At 40.5% G+C, this 18,931-nt stretch overlaps 1 non-coding gene and 1 pseudogene across 1 annotated transcript; both read right to left on the bottom strand.

Moving 5' to 3' along the window:
* Positions 1-17,977: 17,977 nt before the first annotated feature.
* Positions 17,978-18,279, bottom strand: LOC148163684 (large ribosomal subunit protein uL16-like; annotated as a pseudogene).
* A 60-nt stretch (positions 18,280-18,339) lies between these two features.
* Positions 18,340-18,471, bottom strand: LOC114222624 (small nucleolar RNA SNORA70). The gene has a single exon (XR_003611977.1). It is a non-coding gene; the product is annotated as a small nucleolar RNA SNORA70 (small nucleolar RNA).
* Positions 18,472-18,931: the final 460 nt, after the last annotated feature.

The following is an 18,931-nucleotide window of genomic DNA, read 5'->3' on the forward strand; positions in this document are numbered from 1 at the left end:
AAGACAATCCCTTAGGGGCTTTTCCTTATTCATCTTTGTATCCCCAGGGCCTAGCACAGTGCCTGGCTAATGCTAGTAATCAGTAAATTTAAGTTGCTTAATTGCATATTTAACAAATATGTGGCTGGACAGTGGCATTTTTCTGATAGTACCCTTTTCTGGAGAATGGGAAGAGGAGCCTAAGGAAAGTCACCCTGCTCTTTTGGAAGAGCCATTTAAGTTATCCTTCCACCAGTAAGTAGACAGACACGGCCCTGCCCCATCTTTGGCTCAAGATTTACTCCTTCAGCCATCCATCCAACCCCACTATCTCCAACTCTCACCTTGCTGTTGCTCTTCAGGGACCAACAATTGAAGAGAAGCCTGAGGGTGAGATAAGCCTTGAAGGACACTGCCTCTTGTGTAATGTCCATTATTTCATCATCTGTAATGCCCAGATCCAGATGTTTCCGGGCACTGATGACCAATCCTTTGAGCACTGTGAGGGATGCAGGGAGTTTGAGCTACCCATCACTTTTCCCTTCCCACAAAGGGAAACATACACACATATGGGCATAGTCCTCTCATCCTCAACCCTAAATGTTTCTGGAGTCCTATGCTGGGAAACACCAACCTATTTACCACCACCCCAACTATCTTTTCTTTGTGAGCACACCTGGTCCACCCAGCAGGGGAAGGGAAAGTGGTTGAGGCTATCAACACCCAAAACATCCCTATCAAGCTTGGTCCTTGCCCCAATCCAGGCCAAGAAGTCAGAGGGAGAAGAGTAGCTGCTCACACCTGCCTGCTCTCAACCATTTCCTGTCCCTCCCCAGCTTTCTGGGATCCCTATTCAGAGGGACCCATCCAGTCTCTTTGTTTGCCCTTCTTTCCTCCCTCCCTGATTCCAACAGAGTCTTTCCCAGACCCTCTTGACCCTTACCATGACATATTGCCAACATGGCATCCTTCGTTTGGGCCATCCTCAGAAGGTGCAGGATATATTCCCATGTAACGCCAATGTAGGAAGCTGCACCTAAGAGGGAGAGTACAAGAAAGACATCCCTATCCCAGGGAGGGGAGCATCCTAGCCTTAGGGTAGGAAATTTTATAGACTGGAGTCCAGGAGGCCTGGGTTCTGATCCTAGTTCTGCCTCCAGAGTCTGGGCAACCCGGAACAAGTTACTAAATTTATCTGGGTTTCAGCTTCTTCAACTGTTAAATAAGAGTACAGTTCCTGATGTGACCACTGCACAGGGATGCTGGGAAGATTAAGCTCAGTAATGGATGTTAGCACAGCATACAAATGCAGGGTATTAGTACAAGCTACACATGAACACTCTCTTCCAAGGACCCTTAGGAAATAAAGAGCTATGCTGTCTGAGGTGGATGTGAAAAGATTTGCCCTGATTAGATCAAGAGACATGTTTCCTACTTCTGTTGCTGTGTCCCCTGAGCTTGCTGTGTCATGCCTTGTCATTTTGAACCTAATGCCCAGAAGGCAAACTTACTTCCCCCAGACTCTCTTTGCCCCCAGCTCCAAGTAGTAAAGAAAAGGCGGGTCACTGTCACTAGCCCAGTGACTTGATTGTTTTTTCACACTTTGTGATGGGGGAGGGGAGCAGAGTGGGTAAGAGAGCCACCACCACCACCAGTAGGCACTAGGGCAGAGATTGTGTGGTGATTTTCTGCTTCATCCTGCTACTCTAATACCTTCCAAACCTCTAATCAAATTCAACACTGCAGGTTCCCTTAAGTAAAGCACTCCTTTCTTCCTCCTTGCCCCTCCCTACCACTGTTGAATGGGGGCTTTCTACTCTGCCTTCTCTCTCCACCTGGAGTCTTCTTTTTAGCTCTGTGGGTCTCCCATGTCCTAATATGTCCTACTATGCCATTCTAGGTCTCCAGGAACTCCCTCCTGAGTTCCCAGCAGCCCAATAGGGATCTTAGTTTGTCCCCCTCCCACCTACACATACACACCCATGCCTGAACTAAGTGGAGATGTCCAATGAGAGAAATCAGGAGTATAAAGCTAATCTAGAGCACATACAATGTCTCCACCTCAGCTGCCCCTGTCCTCTTAGACTAACTCAGACAGTGGATGAGTCTCCCCACTGCAGCCAGGAGGCAATTTGGGGGTAGGTTTTTGTGCCATCTGTCCCACAGTTTGAAGATGACTATTCCTGGAGACTGGAACCCCAGAGCCATTAGGACTGCAGTACACAACTCCTCCAGTTCTCCCTCTGGCTTCTGGAAAGAGAAAGATTAACTGTTTTAAGGCTAATCCCCAAGATGAATCCCATAACTTCTGAGAATCAGCTTTCGTCAGTAAGTAATTCTCCTCCATCTAGAAGACAAGAACTCACCTACTACCCCATTCAATATATACCTTCCCAGTGATGGAGGGCAGGAACTTCCTAGAGTGTGCAAAGAACAGGTAGACAAGAAATCTGCCAAGTCTCTGCATTAGGGCGGGAGTGGGGATGGAAGATTTCAGAGCACAGAAATTCCCCTACAGCAGCAAGTGAATCATCAGAAAGGTGGGTAGATTATGGAAGCAACTTTGGAAGTCTCCGGCAGGTCAGGAGTCTTGATCAGAAGACAGGCATGCCAAGGAAGGCAGGTAAACCAGAAGAAAGATAATTCATAGGTAGGTAGTTAACCAAGAAAATAAGAAACCAGATTAACCCACTGTCAGGAAAGTAAGTGTAAGGTATGTGGATAGATGGATAGGTAGACATCATGAACGTTCAGTCTAAAGATGGGCTAGCACATGGGTAGGTGGATTTAAATAGCTTAGTAAATAGAGTGAGATGATTAGTTGAATTGCAGTAACAAAGGTGACTGCCTGTAGTATACCAGGACACAATCTGAAAACCAGGTCAGATTTTGAGCCCAATAGCCCACGTCCTTCCCCCCCATTTCCATCTCACTTCTCCTGCTTCACCACTTCACTTCACTACTGTAGCTTCCAATTCTGTCTAGGTCACAGTTCTTGAGATATGCTCAGAGTACTAGATATGGATTCTAGCAAACTGTTTAGAAATGAGATACTCATATCCCAGCTCCCAATTAGTTTCCAAGTATCATCATCCAACAGAAAGAACTCCTGGGCTCAGACCTGGGTTGCTTTCTTTCCCCAAAGCCCCCAGCCCAGAGGTACAGGCTCCTCACCATTGTCCTCAGGTAGTCAACGATGATATCTGTCACCTTCTGGCATAGTGGAGTTGCCATCTTGTTATTTAGGATTTTAACTTCCAGCAACTTGAGAGTTTATAAGACATTATCTGTTGACAACTATAGGAGAGAGGGGACTCGGGAAGAAAGGAAGGTTGAAGGGTAAAGATAATAAAGAGAATAAGGGGGCACCTGGGTGGCTCAGTTGGTTAAGTGACTGCCTTCAGCTCAGGTCATGATCCTGGAGTCCTGGGATTGAGTCCCGCATTGGGCTCCCTGCTCGGCGGGGAGTCTGTTTCTCCCTCTGGCCCGCCCCCCTCTCATGTGCTCTCTCTCTTTCTCTCTCTCAAGGAAATAAATAAAATCTTTAAAAAATATAAAAATAAAGAGCATAAGGATCCCTGGTAGAGAAAGGAAGAGGAGTGAATCCAGGAAGAGGATTAAAGCTGGATCAGGGGTTGAGGGGATGGAGAAGGTATATAGGTCAGACTAGGGACATGGGAATCAGACCTGGAGCTATGAATGAACTGGATCAAGTAGTGCTCTGCTGACTGGAAATTTTTCCTACTCTCCTGGCACAACAGGTATGTACCCAACCAGCTACCTTGATGGAGATGGTCCTATGCTGATTGGAGCCAGTAAAATGTCTGAGATGTCCTCACCTGATCAGCAACTTGGAGTGCCTCCATAATATCCTCAATGTTCTTTCTTGAGATATCCCATTCCCGGTTCCTGTCAGTGATCTCTGAGGAACCTATCATAACTATAAACATCTCCATAAGAAATAAAGAGGGTGAAGTGGGGGAACTGTTTCTCTCTTGCTATAGGTGGGTATTTCATCATCAGAGGTGGGTATCATGGTAAAACAAAACAAGCAAAGAATATTAAGAATCAGAAGACACAAGTTTGGGTCCTGACTCAGAGTCTGCCCCCCGCCAACAATATATCCTTAGGGAATTTACTTAACTCCTGGAGACTCTATTTCTTCATATGTAGAATAAGTATATTAAAAGTTAACATGAGAGAGGCGCCTGGATGGCTCAGGTCATGATCTCAGGGTCCTGGGATTGAGCCCCAAGTCAGGCTCCGTGCTCAGTGGGGAGTCTGCTTCAGGATTCTCTCCCTCCCGCTGGCCCTTCCCACACTTGTTCTCACTCTCTGTCTCTAAAATAAATAAATAAATCTTTTTAAAAAATTTACATGAGAGTCAAAAAAGACGAGATATCTGCTATTAGGTGTCAACTTTCAAAACTTCAGCCTGCCCTTTGGATCACATCTTTCCCCTTGAGATCATAAACTGCCTTCTATGGGTAAAAGTTGGACAGAGATTTGGAGTAGGGGAGTGCTTGTCCCTAAGACTATGAAAAATTGATTACTATAAACTACAAAACTTATCTTTACAGTGACATATACCCATAGTCTTGGTTAATAGTGACAGAAAAAAAACCCAGAAAACTGATTTAGTCTGAGTTCAGTCTATCTACTTACCAGCAAGGATGGATGGTTGATTGACTGACTGATTGGTTTAAATGTTCTGGTTTGTCTTTACTAAAGACATTATTTAACGTGCTTTACTTTACTCATTTGTAAAATGGTCATCATTGTGGTAGTGACAGTAGCAGTAGTAGTTGTAGTAGATCTAACTCATAGAGTTGTTAGGAACAGTATATGAAATAATGCATGTAGACTAGTGCCTGGCATATAGTAATAACTCAGTCAATATTGATTACTATTATTCTCAATTAGAAACTGTTGGCACTCTACCTGAATCCACAGGATCCCCATATCCCTACAGGAGAAGAGCTCTTTGTTGTCATTTTAAGACCAGATCACATTAGATCAGGGTTAGGGGTAGCAAATGAGACAACCAAAAAGCAACTAGAGAGGAAGTGTATTTAACAGAAAGGGAGACGGAGGGATAGGAAGAGAAACAGAGAGATATTACTTAAAATGAACAAGCCCAAATTCCCAAAGACATGTAGAAATCTAATGCTGTGAAAGGTAACACAACAAAATCAACAATTGGAGCAGGAAATTACTTCAGAGGAGATTAATTTTGTAAAACAGCCTCTTAAAGACTTAAACAAAATAATAGTAATAATAATCATTGTTGCCATCTTCTTCCTCCTCCTCATCATCATCAAATGAATAATATTTTCTATAGGTTTGGTATTTTTTCAAAATAAAATGTTAGGAGAGAAATTAAGATTCACCAGTTATCAAAAGACGCCCTTAGGTGAGTAAAAATGGCAAAGCTCAGAGTGCAAAAAAATACATATCACACATAAAATCAACAAAGTATCCATATCCAAAATATATAATAATCCCCTGCAAATCAAAGAAAAACACAAAGAAAAATGGGTAAGAGACTTAAAAGGAATTTATAAAAGAGTATATCCAAATGGCCCATAAACACATTTAAAGGTTTGACTCAATCTAACTAGGAATTAGGAAAGTAAAAATTAAAACCACAGAAGTATATTGCAACACACCCACCAGTTGAATGGCTTAAACTTAAAAGGTTTACAATAACTAGTGTGGAACAATAGGGATTTTCATATACTACTAGTGGGATATAAAATAATACAGCCACTTTGGAAAACAACTTGGTATTATCTACTAGAAGCTTAAGATATGTATACTCTATGATCCTTTCCTAGGTATATACCTAATGGAATGCATGCTTACTTATAATAATAGAAATGTGCATGACTGTTCATAGTGCCATTATTCATAATAGGCCCAAACTGCAACTCATATGTCCAATATCACCATAATAGATTAATTGTGATATATTCATATAATCGTCATATTGTGGAATACTATATAGCAACGAAAATGGACAAATTACAATTTCCTGCAACAATATGGATAAATCTAACAAATATAAATAAGTGAAAGATGCCAGAGACAAAATAATAGATATTTCATTATTGTATTTATAAAAAAAAAAAAAACCCAAAGCAAGCAAATATAAACTACTGTGTTCAGGGATGCAAACTTAGGTAGTAAAACTTAAAAGAAAAGCAAGAATGTGATTTATATTTAAAAAAGTGGTTTTTTGGAACAGCTGGGTGGCTCAGTCAGTTAAGCGGCTGTCTTCAGCTCAGGTCATGATCCCAGTGTCCTGCGATGGAGTCCTGCATCGGGCTCCCTGCTCAGCGGGGAGCCTGCTTCTCCCTCTGCCTGCCACTCCCCCTGTTTGTGCTCTCTCTCTCTGACAAATAAATAAATAAATAAAATCTTAAAAAAAATAAAGTAAATAAAAAGTGGTTTTTCACTTGTATGTGGAATCTAAAAAACAAAACAAATGAACAAACAAATAGAAACATACTAATAAATACAGAGAGCAAACTGGTGGTTGCTAAAGGAGAGAGGTGTGAGGGAAGGATAGGTGAAGTAGGTGAAGGGGATTGAGAAGTAAAAACTTCTAGTTATAAAATAAATAAGTCACAGAAATGAAAGGACAGCATAGGGAATATAGTCAATAATATTGTAATAATGCTGTATGGTGACAGATAGTAACTACACTTATTGGAGTGAGCATTGTACAACGTATAAAATTGTCAAATCACTCTGTACTGCCCCTAAAACTAATATAACACTGTATGTCAACTATAATTCAACAGTAATTTTTTTAAATTAATGGTTGTCTTGGGATGGAGTAATGACTAGAAAGGATCACAATAGGGAGAGCTGGTTGGTGGTGGCACAGATATTTGCTTTGTGGTAAATAATTGAGGTCTACATACTTGTTCCATGCACTTCTCTCTGTGTTTAACAAAATAGATTTTCTTAAGTTAAAAAATAGGAACTGTAAGACAAATACAGGATTTTACATAAAAGAAACAAAAAGTTGTATTTTTAGGGTGCCTGGGTAGCTCAGTTGTTAAACCTTCAGCTCAGGTCATGATCCTAGGGTCCGGGGATTGAGCCCCACATAGAGTCTGCTTCTCCCTCTCCCACTCCCCCCTGCTTGTGTTCCCTCTCTTGCTATTTCTCTCTCTGTCAAATATATAAATAAAAAATCTTTAAAAAAAAAGAAGTTATATTTTTAAAAGATAATACAGAAAAGAAAAACAGAAATTCAACAACTCAGTAGATAGGTTTCATAGTAGATTAGATACTGCTGAAGAATGAGTTAGTGAATTTGAGGACACAGTAGCAAAAGTGACCCAGAACCTAGCACAGACACATAGAGAAGAAAACAAAAAAGAGACATTTAGAGAGATGGGTGAAAAACTCCAATATATGCTTAATGGGAATGCCAAAAGAATATAGCGAATGGGCAAAAGATCATAGTTGAAGCAGTAGTGGCTGCAGATCTTTCAGAATTAAAGCAAACATGAATCCTTGGATTGAAAAAGCACACCAAGTCTTTCACAGGATAAAGAAAATAAATCCATATCTAGATACATTGGAATGAAATAAGAGACCAAAGAAAACAAGAGAATCCTAAATCATACAGAGAAAAAAGATTAACTGCAAAGGACAGATGACCAGACCAACAGCAGACTTCTCATCAGCAACAGTAGAGGAGACAATGCAATAATAGCTTCCAAGTTTTGAAGGAAAGTAACTATCATTCTAGAACTTTATACTCAGCTCTATCATTCAAGAGAGAGCAAAATGAAGACATTCCAGATAAGCTAAGAAATTTATTATTCATAAGCCCCCACTGAAATACATACTAATAATCTTTCTTCTTTCAGCAAGGAATAAAATAAACCTGGAAAGGAGGAGGAGAATGCAAGAAATGTATTAATTATGTACTAAGAATGAGTAAAACACTTGGTAGCCTGAATATCTTTTGTTGGCTCTCCAGATCTTCCCTACACCTTTCCTCACTCTGTTAAGTGTTTTGGAGGCTATATCAAATAAACCCCCTTGTCCTCTGGCTTGCAATTGGGTTTTGCCAATGTGAAGCCCTGATAGGAAGCTGCAGAAAGAAAGGATGGTCATGTCAGAGCATACATTCTCCTGGCAGTGTGATCCTTGGCTGGGTGTATACCTTGAGGTCACTGCTTCTCTCAAGATAGCCCTGTATGCACAACGTTCCTTTCAGCTTCTCATGACTGCTCCTCCCCAGTTCCCTTCAGGCCTAGGAGTGATAAAACTCTGGTTGTTACCAGCTCTAGCATATTATACTATCTTTTGTGGGTTTCTTAATATCTACCCATATGTACTCATTAGAAATAGTTGCTTTAATTTATTTGTTAACCTCTCCTTGAATTATCCTAATTTGAATGTGTAATTTGTTTTCTGTTAGGAGCCTGGGAAGGTGGTAAATTTAAGTAAGCATTGACTGTGAAATAAAATAATCACCACTAAACTGAGGAACTTAAAACCATAACGGAATCAAACCATTAGACAATACAGCACAAAAGATGAGAAGGGTGAGCTTGAAGGACAATTAAGGAGTTTAATATCCTCGTTTTCCTTAGAAGGAATATAGAGAATTGGTGAACTTTTTTTTAAAAGATTTTATTTATTTATTTGACAGAGACACAACGAGAGAGGGAACACAAGCAGGGAGAGTGGGGGAGGGAGAAGAAGGAAGGCTTCCCGCTGAGCAGGGAGCCCAACGTGGGGCTCGATCCCAGGACCCTGGGATCATGACCTGAGCTGAAGGCAGACGCTTAACAACTGAGCCACCCAGGTGCCTGAGAATTGGTGAACTTTAAACTTTTTTTAGAAAAATAAAGAGGCAGGATAAATACTTATTATTTTTAGAGTAAAAATCTCTCCAATTACAGACCAATATCCCTGATGAACATGGATGCAAAAATTCTCACCAAAATACTAGCCAATAGGATCCAACAGTACATTAAAAGGATTATTCTCCACGACCAAGTGGGATTTATTCCTGGGCTGCAAGTTTGGTTCAACATCCGCAAATCAATCAATGTGATACAATATATTAATAAAATAAAGAACAAGAACCGTATGATCCTCTCAATAGATGCAGAAAAAGCATTTGACAAAGTACAGCATCCTTTCTTGATCAAAACTCTTCAGAGTATAGGGATAGAGGGTACATACCTCAATATCATAAAAGTCATCTATGAAAAACCCACAGCAAATACTCTCAATGGGGAAAAACTGAGAGCTTTCCCCCTAAGGTCAGGAATGCGGCAGGGATGTCCACTATCACCACTGCTATTCAACATAGTATTAGAAGTCCTAGCCACAGCAATCAGACAACAAAAAGAAATAAAAGCCATCCAAATCAGCAAAGAAGAAGTCAAACTCTCACTCTTTGCTGATGATATGATACTTTACGTGGAAAACCCAAAAGACTGCACCCCAAAACTGCTAGATCTCATACAGAAATTCGGTAAAGTGGCAGGATATAAAATCAGTGCACAGAAATCAGTTGCATTTCTATACACCAACAACAAGACAGAAGAAAGAGAAATTAAGGAGTCAATCCCATTTACAGTTGCACCCAAACCATAAGATACCTAGGAATAAATCTAACCAAAGAGGCAAAGAATCTGTACTCAGAAAACTATAAAATACTCATGAAAGAAATTGAGGAAGACACAAAGAAATGAAAAAACATTCCTTGCTCATGGATTAGAAGAACAAATATTGTGAAGATGTCAATGCTGGGTGCCTGGGTGGCTCAGTCGGTTAAGCGACTGCCTTCGGCTCAGGTCATGATCCTGGAGTCCCGGGATCGAGTCCCACATCGGACTCCCTGCTCAGCAGGGAGTCTGCTTCTCCCTCTGACCCTCTTCCCTCTCGTGCTCTCTATCTCTCATTCTCTCTCTCTCTCAAATAAGTAAATAAAATCTTTAAAAAAAAAAGATGTCAATGCTACCTAGAGCAATCTACACATTTAATGCAATCCCTATCAAAATACCATCAACTTTTTCAAAGAAATGGAACAAATAATCCTAAAATTTGTATGGAACCAGAAAATACTCCGAATAGCCAGAGGAATGTTGAAAAAGAAAAGCAAAGCTGGTGGCATCACAATTCCGGACTTCAGGCTCTATTACAAAGCTGTCATCATCAAGACAGTATGGTACTGGCACAAAAACAGACACATAGATCAATGGAACAGAATAGAGAGCCCAGAAATGGACCCTCAAATCTATGGTCAACTGATCTTCGACAAAGCAGGAAAGAATGTCCAATGGAAAAAAGACAGTCTCTTCAACAGAGGGTGTTGGGAAAATTGGACAGCCACATGCAGAAGAATGAAACTGGACCATTTCCTTACACCATACAGAAAAATAGACTCAAAATGGATGAAAGACCTAAATGTGAGACAGGAATCCATCAAAATCCTAGAGGAGAACACAAGCAGCAACCTCTTCAACCTCAGCCACAGCAACTTCTTCCTAGAAACATCGCCAAAGGCAAGGGAAGCAAGGGCAAAAATGAACTATTGGGACTTCATCAAGATAAAAACATTTTGCACAGCAAAGGAAACAGTCAACAAAACCAAAAGACAACCAACAGAATGGGAGAAGATATTTGCAAATGACAGACAAAGGGCTAGTATCCAAAATCTATAAAGAACTTATCAAACTCAACACCCAAAGAACAAATAATCGAATCAAGAAATGGGCAGAAGACATGAACAGACATTTCTGCAAAGAAGACACCCAAATGGCCAACAGACACATGACAAAGTGCTCAACATCACTCGGCATCAGGGAAATCCAAATCAAAACCTCAATGAGATACCACCTCACACCAGTCAGAATGGCTAAAATTAACAAGTCAGAAAACAACAGATATTGGCGAGGATGCGGAGAAAGGGGAACCCTCCTACACTGTTGGTGGGAATGCAAGCTGGTGCAGCCGCTCTGGAAAACAGTATGGAGGTTCCTCAAAAAGTTGAAAATAGAACTACCCTACGACCCAGCAATTGCACTACTGGGTATTTACCCCAAAGATACAAATGTAGTGATCCGAAGGGGTATGTGCACCCTGATGTTTATAGCAGCAATGTCCACAATAGCCAAACTATGGAAAGAGCCAAGATGTTCATCAACAGACGAATGGATAAAGAAGATGTGGTATATATGTATATATACAATGGAATATTATGCAGCCATCAAAAAATGAAATCTTGCCATTTGCAATGACATGGATAGAACTAGAGGGTATTATGCTAAGTCAATCAGAGAAAGACATGTATCATATGATCTCACTGATAGGAGGAATTCTTAATATCAGGAAACAAACTGAGGGTTGCTGGAGTGGTGGGGGGTGGGAGGGATGGGGTGGCTGGGTGATAGACATTGGGGAAGGTACATGCTATGGTGAGTGCTGTGAATTGTGTAAGACTGATGAATCACAGACCTGTACCTCTGAAACAAATAATACATTATTTGTTAAAAAGAAGAAGAATCAGAAGATAGTAGGAAGGGAAAAATGAAGGGGGAGGGAATCGGAGGGGGAGACGAACCATGAGAGACGATGGACTCTGAGAAACAAACTGAGGGTTCTAGAGGGGAGGAGGGTAGGGGGATGGGTTAGCCTGGTGATGGGTATTAAAGAGGGCACATTCTGCGTGGAGCACTGGGTGTTATGCACAAACAATGAATCATGGAACACTACATCAAAAACTAATGATGTAATGTATGGTGATTAACATAACATAATAAAATTTTAAAAAAATCTCTCCAGATGTTGAGTTGCAAAACCTTATTTCAATATTTTAGACTTCTTCATTTCTTATACTACTTAAAACTCAATACAACCAACATTGAACATATTATCTTCTTTCCATCCCTAAATTAATCCCTATCTCTGGGCAGTTCTTGAGTCTTGGTCATCTTTAACTTCTCTCCCACACCACCCACAGCCCTGCCAGGACAGAGGAATTTCCGTATTAAATGCTCCTTGAATCCAACCCTTTGCTACTCTTACACGGCCACTGTCCTACTTCATTTCTCATGTTCAGACTCACCTCCTCTTTAGGCCTGACCCTGTTCCAGTCCCTGTTTGTGTCCTTCTCACCTACACCAGACAGACAACAGCACTATGAGGAAGCAGTTAAGATGTCACAGAGGAAGTGTCTCCTGGGAATACGACCCAATTGTTGAGATATAATCACATCTTAGCAACCAAACCTAGAATGTTTACCGTGGAACTAACCCACCAGCTCCTATTCTAAAGAACCTAAGGTGGAATAGAGCTTCCCCTCCCCCAAATATGACTCCTGGAGAGAAATGGCTTTATTATAACTTCTTCTTTAAAATACCTGCTGCATAGTAGCTATTCAATAAATGTGTTGAGAAAATAAATGAGTGAATGAATTATTATTTTAAACTTGTTATGTCAAATCAAAGGTGTGCACAGGGTTTATATATATTTACCATGGCATTATTTATCTATAAGTAAAAATTCAAAATTCTCTTGACACCCAACAATACACAGATACATTACAGTTCATATATTTGTACAGTCATTAAAATTAACTTTGTAAAATAATATTTAATGACATGACAAGATATTCATATACATTAAGTTAAAAAAAGACAAGTTACAAAAAGTGTGTATAATATTGTTTTATATATATCCAACTATATATTATATATATACATGTAACCAGAATATACATATGTGTCTATACACACACACACACACAAATGCACAGAAAAAACTGGAAGAATATACATCAAAGTGGTAACATATCCAGATGGTAGATTTATAAGGAATTTTTATTTTCTTCTAAGGACTTCTTTATAAGTTCCATGCAGTTCAAAATAAACATATGTTACTTTTGTCATCCAAAAAATGTTATTCTTAAGTATGTTCTTTTAAAAATGTAAACTGATGACTTAGAAAATGGTTTATTAAAAGCAAGGAGGTTTATAGAAAAAAGCCTAATTCAAGTGACATCAGCAAATATTTTTTAGCATTGTCTATACGATGAGTGTTGTGAGGGCATTCGAGATAAATCTAACATGATTGCTGACCTCAAAGAACTTAGAGTGAGGGGCGCCTGGGTGGCTCAGTCGTTAAGCATCTGCTTTAGGCTCAGGTCATGATCCCGGGGTCCTGGGATCCAGCCCCGCGTCCTGCTCCCTGCTCTGTGGGAGGCCTGCTTCTCCGTCTCAGAGATGGAGCAGGGAGCGGGACGCGGGGCTGGATCCCAGGACCCCGGGATCATGACCTGAGCTGAAGGCCAACGCTTAATGACTGAGCCACCCAGATGCCCCAATAAATAAAATCTTAAAAAAAAAAGTACCAAGAAAATTCAATGGGAAAGAAATCGTCTTTTCAACAAATGGTGCTGGGGCAATTGGATAACCTGAAGGAAAAAAAAATTAATTTGGGCCCCTACCTGACACCATACACAAAAATTAGCTCAAATGGATTACAGGCCTACATGTTAGAACAAAAACTTAGGAGAAAACATAAGAGTAAATTTTTGTAGTCTTATGTTGGGCAAAAAGCAAAAGCACCAGGAAAAAATAAAATGGCAAATTAAAAACTTTGGCACTTTGAAAGACAGTCAAGAAAGTGAAAAGACAACCCATAGAATAGGAGAACATATTTACAAGTCATATAGATATATGCGACTTATATCCTGAAGACTCTTACAATTCAATAATAAGCACAAATAACTCAATTTAAAAATGGGCAAAGGATCCGAACACACATTTCTCCAAAGAAGATATATTAATGACCAATAAGCACATTAATAACTACTCAACATCATTAGACAGTAGAAAATGCAAATCAAAACCACAATGAGCTACTACCTCACACCCACCAGAATAACTATAGTCACTAAGACAAATAACAAGTGTTGGTGAGAATGTAGAGAAATAGAAGTCCTCATACATTGCTGGTGGAAATGTAAAAGGGTGCAACCACTTTTTTGGAAAATAATATGACAGTTTCTTAAAATGTTAAATATAGAATTATCATAAACCAAGAAATTTTACTTTGAGTATCTGCCCTGGGAAAATGAAAACATATGTCTTCACAAAGACTTGTGCATAAATGTTCATAGAAGCACTATCCACAAGAGCCAAGAGGTGAAAATAATTCAAATGCCCATCAACTGATGAATGGATAAACAAAGTGTGGTATTTCTATGCAATGGAATAATATTCAACAATAAAAAGAAGGAAGTACTGAGACATGCTCTCTTATGCTCCATGAAAGAAGTAAAACACAAAGGAATACACACTGCATGATTCCATTTATAACAAATGTCCAGGATAGGCAGATACACAGAGACAGAAAATAGATTAGTGGTTGTCTAGGGCTGGGGGTAAGAATGAGGAGGGACTCTAGTAAGCATGAAGTTCTTTTGGGGTGATAGCAATGTTCTAAAATTAGATTTTGGTGATGGTTGCAAAATTCTATAAATACGCTAAAAATCATTGAATTGTACACTTAAAATTGGTGAATTTTATGGTATTTAAATTATACTTCGATAAAGCTGTGAATTTTTTAAAGTATTCTTTTAAGATTTTATTTATTTGAGAGAGAGAGAGAGAAAGAGCATGAGTGGGGGGAGGGGCAGAGGGAGAAGGAGAAGCAGACTCCCCGCTGAGCAGGAGACCGATGTGGAGCTCTATTCTAGGACCCCGGGAACATGACCTGAACTGAAGTAGTCAGATGCTTAACTGACTGAGCCACCCAGGCGCCTCAATTTTTAAAAATAGTTTAAAAAGAAATATGTCTTATCACTAGCGCCAAGACTGTGGTCTCCAAATACCATTCCCCACTAAAAGAAACCAGGACTTCTTGGAGAAATTGTTGATTCCAGGTCTGGGAACAAGAATGTGTAAGATAAGCCTGGAACATATTGCCACCCTGAAGAGCAAGGAATCTATCAAAGATTATTAGGATAATGTCAACAAGTCTCAAGAGCCAATTTAAAGAACCCCTTCTGGCCAAAGATGAGACATTTTAAACACTAGTGAAGATAATAATTACGATATATTGAAATATATCAAAAGGTAATAATTATAATGTATTGAAATATATCAAACATATCAAATATACTAATTTACATGCCTGAGTTCATAATGATTCTTAAAGGGGAAAAAAAGTGGTTACCTTTGAAGGGTATTAAAAAAAACACATTATTTTGAAAAATGGTAAATAAACAGAACAAATCAAGCAATTATTCAGGCTTCTCTAGATAAATTGTACCACTGGGTAACAAAAACAGTTTATAAGTGGCAGTATCTCTTTATAGAAGTATGCCAGCTAATAAAAGAAGAAGCAATGATATAATAATACCACCATTTTTCAATTCATAATTAATTAATGGGTGCTAACATCACTAAAAAAAAAAAAGAGAGAGAGAACCAGAAATGACATACCTCCTCCTGATGGAAGAACCTAGCATAATCTCTGTTGCCCACCCCCATCTCTAATCTGAATCTGATCAAGCTTCCAGAACAAACTACTAATTTACAGTATATACAAAGAACAAAGGAACATGTTAAACAATTCACAAGGCTATAGTTAGCAAAATACAAAATGTGGGAAAACAGACTTGTTCCTTCAATAACTAAATCTCAAGGGAGAAAAAAAGAGATGAAAGGGGAAATCAAAGTTCAAAAAAGCTAAGACACAAATCAAACAATCATAAAGTAGGACTTTATTTGGATCCTGGCCCAAACAAACACACTGTAAAAAAAAATATGAAATGATTGTAAATTTGGAGATAGCAGAATATTTGATGATATTAAAGAATAATTGTGTGGGTGGTTGGTGTGATAATGGTATTGTGTTTATGTTTTTTTAAAGAGATCTTTTCTTTTACAGATATATATTGAATAATTTATGAATGAAATTATATGTCTGGGATTTGCTTCAAAATAATAAGGGAGAGGGAGAAATGGGTGGGAGTATATGTGAAACAAGACTGGCTATGAGTTAATAAATAGTGCATTTGGTGATGGGTATAGGAACGCTCATTACACTATTTTCTTGACTTCTGCATATGATTAAAATTTTCCACCATAGAAAGTTTTTCTAAAAATCTACTTCATGACTTCGTAGAGAGTAATAAATAAGATAATTATATAGAGTGCTTGTAACCATGGTTGACAGATAACCTTCAAACATTGTTTTTAACTTTTATATTCCATTTCAATTAATCACACCAAAAAGCATATTATTTAGACCAAGAGCCATGGCCCACATGACTTTGTCCACCTGGTAATAACTGAATAGTGCATTTGGTGATGGGTACAGGAAAGTTCATTACACTATTTTCTTGACTTCTGCATATGATTAAAATTTTCCACAATGGAAACTAAGCTCCCCCAGGCATTCTCTATTACATCCCATTTCCCATTCTTCATAGCACTTCCTACTATCTGAAATTATTTGTTTATTGTATGTAACCTCCCACAAAAAGGTAAGTTCCATGAGATTGGGAAACTTGCTCATCTTGCTCATTACTGTATTTCTGACCTGAATTAGGTCCCCAGGCCCTGCTTATTAAATAAAATGAACAAATGAATGAGTTGCCGTATTTGCTCTGTGCTTCCTCCCCCGAAATATCCCTCTGCCTCTTCCCCTTCCAACTTCTCCCCAAGGCCTTCGGAAAAGCTCTGCACTACAAAAACTTCCCTCTATCCTCTTCATTGAATGCCCTTTTCATCTCATTTCCTTGGTGGAAACCCAACAACATGATTCCTCCTGTCCACTCTCCAGTGGAGCCTGCTCGTTTTCTCCCGTGCTGCACGACCCAGGGTCAGACACTGCACTACTTTCTCCCTGTCCCCAGCCCCATCGCCACCCACACCTGCGTTGGGCAAGCCTCTACTCATCCAGTTGAGCCTCAGTGTTATTGCTCTAGGAAATCTCCCTTGGTCCTCTGGCCCATACTGCTGCTGTCCAGGTTATACGTCCCACCCCACCGAATGTTCTCACCTATGAAAGCATTTTTCACACTATATTGCCACTATCAGCTTATCTGTCTCATCCTTCATCCCCAACCCCCCTAGGCCATAAGCTCTGTGGGGGAAGGAACTTATCCCTGTGCCTGCACATAATGGGCTGTCCATAAACATGTATTAAGTGAAAGAAGTCAGAAGCTCTTCCAACAGTGAGAGAGACTAAGCATGGTGAGACCCAACAGGAAGTCTCTGTCACAGAACCAGTGAGAAGTGGTAAGAGTCTAGACTGGGGGAGTATGGCAGGAACAAAATGGAGAGCTGGACATGATGCCCCATACTTGTCAACGACACATAATCTTTCTCGCCCGATCTCTCTTCCTCCCTTCTGTTCACCTATCAGCTGCCACCAGCACTCACCCCCACCACTGAAGCCGGAAACCTGGGAGACCTCTCCCCTCAGCCCACTCCATCTAATCAGAGACCAAACCTCATGCCCAGCCCTCCTTCCCACCCCCACTGCTTGCATCTTCGTTCAGACCACCATCACCTCACACCCTACCTGTTTTAAGTAAGTCTTAAGGTCTGCCCTTGCTACATCCCTATGGTATCTCTCCTCCACACAGCTAGAATGAACTTCTTTAAAGTGCAAATCTGAGTGTGTTATTCTCCTAATTAAACCCCTCTGATGGCTTCTCATTTCTTTCATGGCTCTAGTCTTCAGCATGGCAGCGAAGGATCGCACTCCATGATGCATGAACTTCCCGAGGCTTTGCCCTGCCCCTTCCCTAGCAACTTTTGCCCATAGTGAGTATCATGCTTACCCTGGTTTCCCTGCCTGGGATGTCTTTCCTGTCTGTGTACACTGCAAAAAAAACCCATCATCTTTCTTTTTTTTGTTTTGTTTTGTCTTGTTTTGTTTTGACAGGAAATAGGATTTGTTGGTGGGCATGAATAGGGAGGGCACAGTGCCGAGGTTCTCACGAGTGTAGAGCCTGCCATTTGTCCAAGGGACCACGATTAGGGATGTATTTGACCCACAGCCATCTGGGATGAGCTGCTTTTCAGCTACCATGTCTTCAAATTCCTCTGCATTAAACTTAGTAAAGCCCCACTTCTTGGAAATGTGGATCTTCTGGTGGCCAGGGAACTTGACCTTGGCCCTTCATAGGGCTGCAATCACATGCTCCTTGTTCTGAAGCTTGGTATGGATGGACACGATGACTTGGCCAATATGGACCCTGACTACTGTGCCCTGGGGTTTTCCAAAGGCACCCCGCATACCTGTCTGGAGCCTAGATTAGAGATAACATGAGGTGAGACATCAATGTCCACCGGAAAGGGCTGTCTCCAAGGTCCCTTAGGGCAATCCTTAGGGCAACAGGCTGCATACACTACCAAGGAGGCTCTGTTTGCAGCCATTGCACCCTGGGCCCCCATGGGGAAAGAGCAGAGTCAGTTTAATTGGCTGCAGACCCATCATCTTTCAAGACCCAGTTCAAGCATCTCCTCTTCTGAGGTGCTTTTTATTTTTATTTTTTTAAGATTTTATTTATTTGTTTGACAGAGAGAGAGACAGCAAGAGCAGGAACACAAGCAGGGGGAGTGGGAGAGGGAGAAGCAGACTCTCCGCTGAGCAGGGAGGCCGATTCGGGGCTCTAGCCCAGGACCCTGGGATCATGACCCTAGCCAAAGGTCATAACGACTGAGCCACCCAGGCGCCCCTCTGAGGTGTTTTTTAATGCCCCTATAGTCCCCACCCCTCCTTGAGACACAGCAGTCCCCCAAAGAGCCTTCTGCCTTAGCACCTCACCCCCTGTTTGGCACTGTATGCATTCCCATGGCTGTCTGACTCATTTAAACCATGGGCTCCTCCAGAGCAGGGACCATATCTTAGTCAGTTTTGCAACCCCAGTGCCCAGCACAGAGCCCGG

Source organism: Eumetopias jubatus, unplaced genomic scaffold (assembly GCF_037043125.1).
Source record: "Eumetopias jubatus isolate StellerSeaLion01/CBP00866 unplaced genomic scaffold, mEumJub1_p1.0 scaffold_8, whole genome shotgun sequence".
Classification (NCBI taxonomy): Eukaryota; Metazoa; Chordata; class Mammalia; order Carnivora; family Otariidae; genus Eumetopias; species Eumetopias jubatus.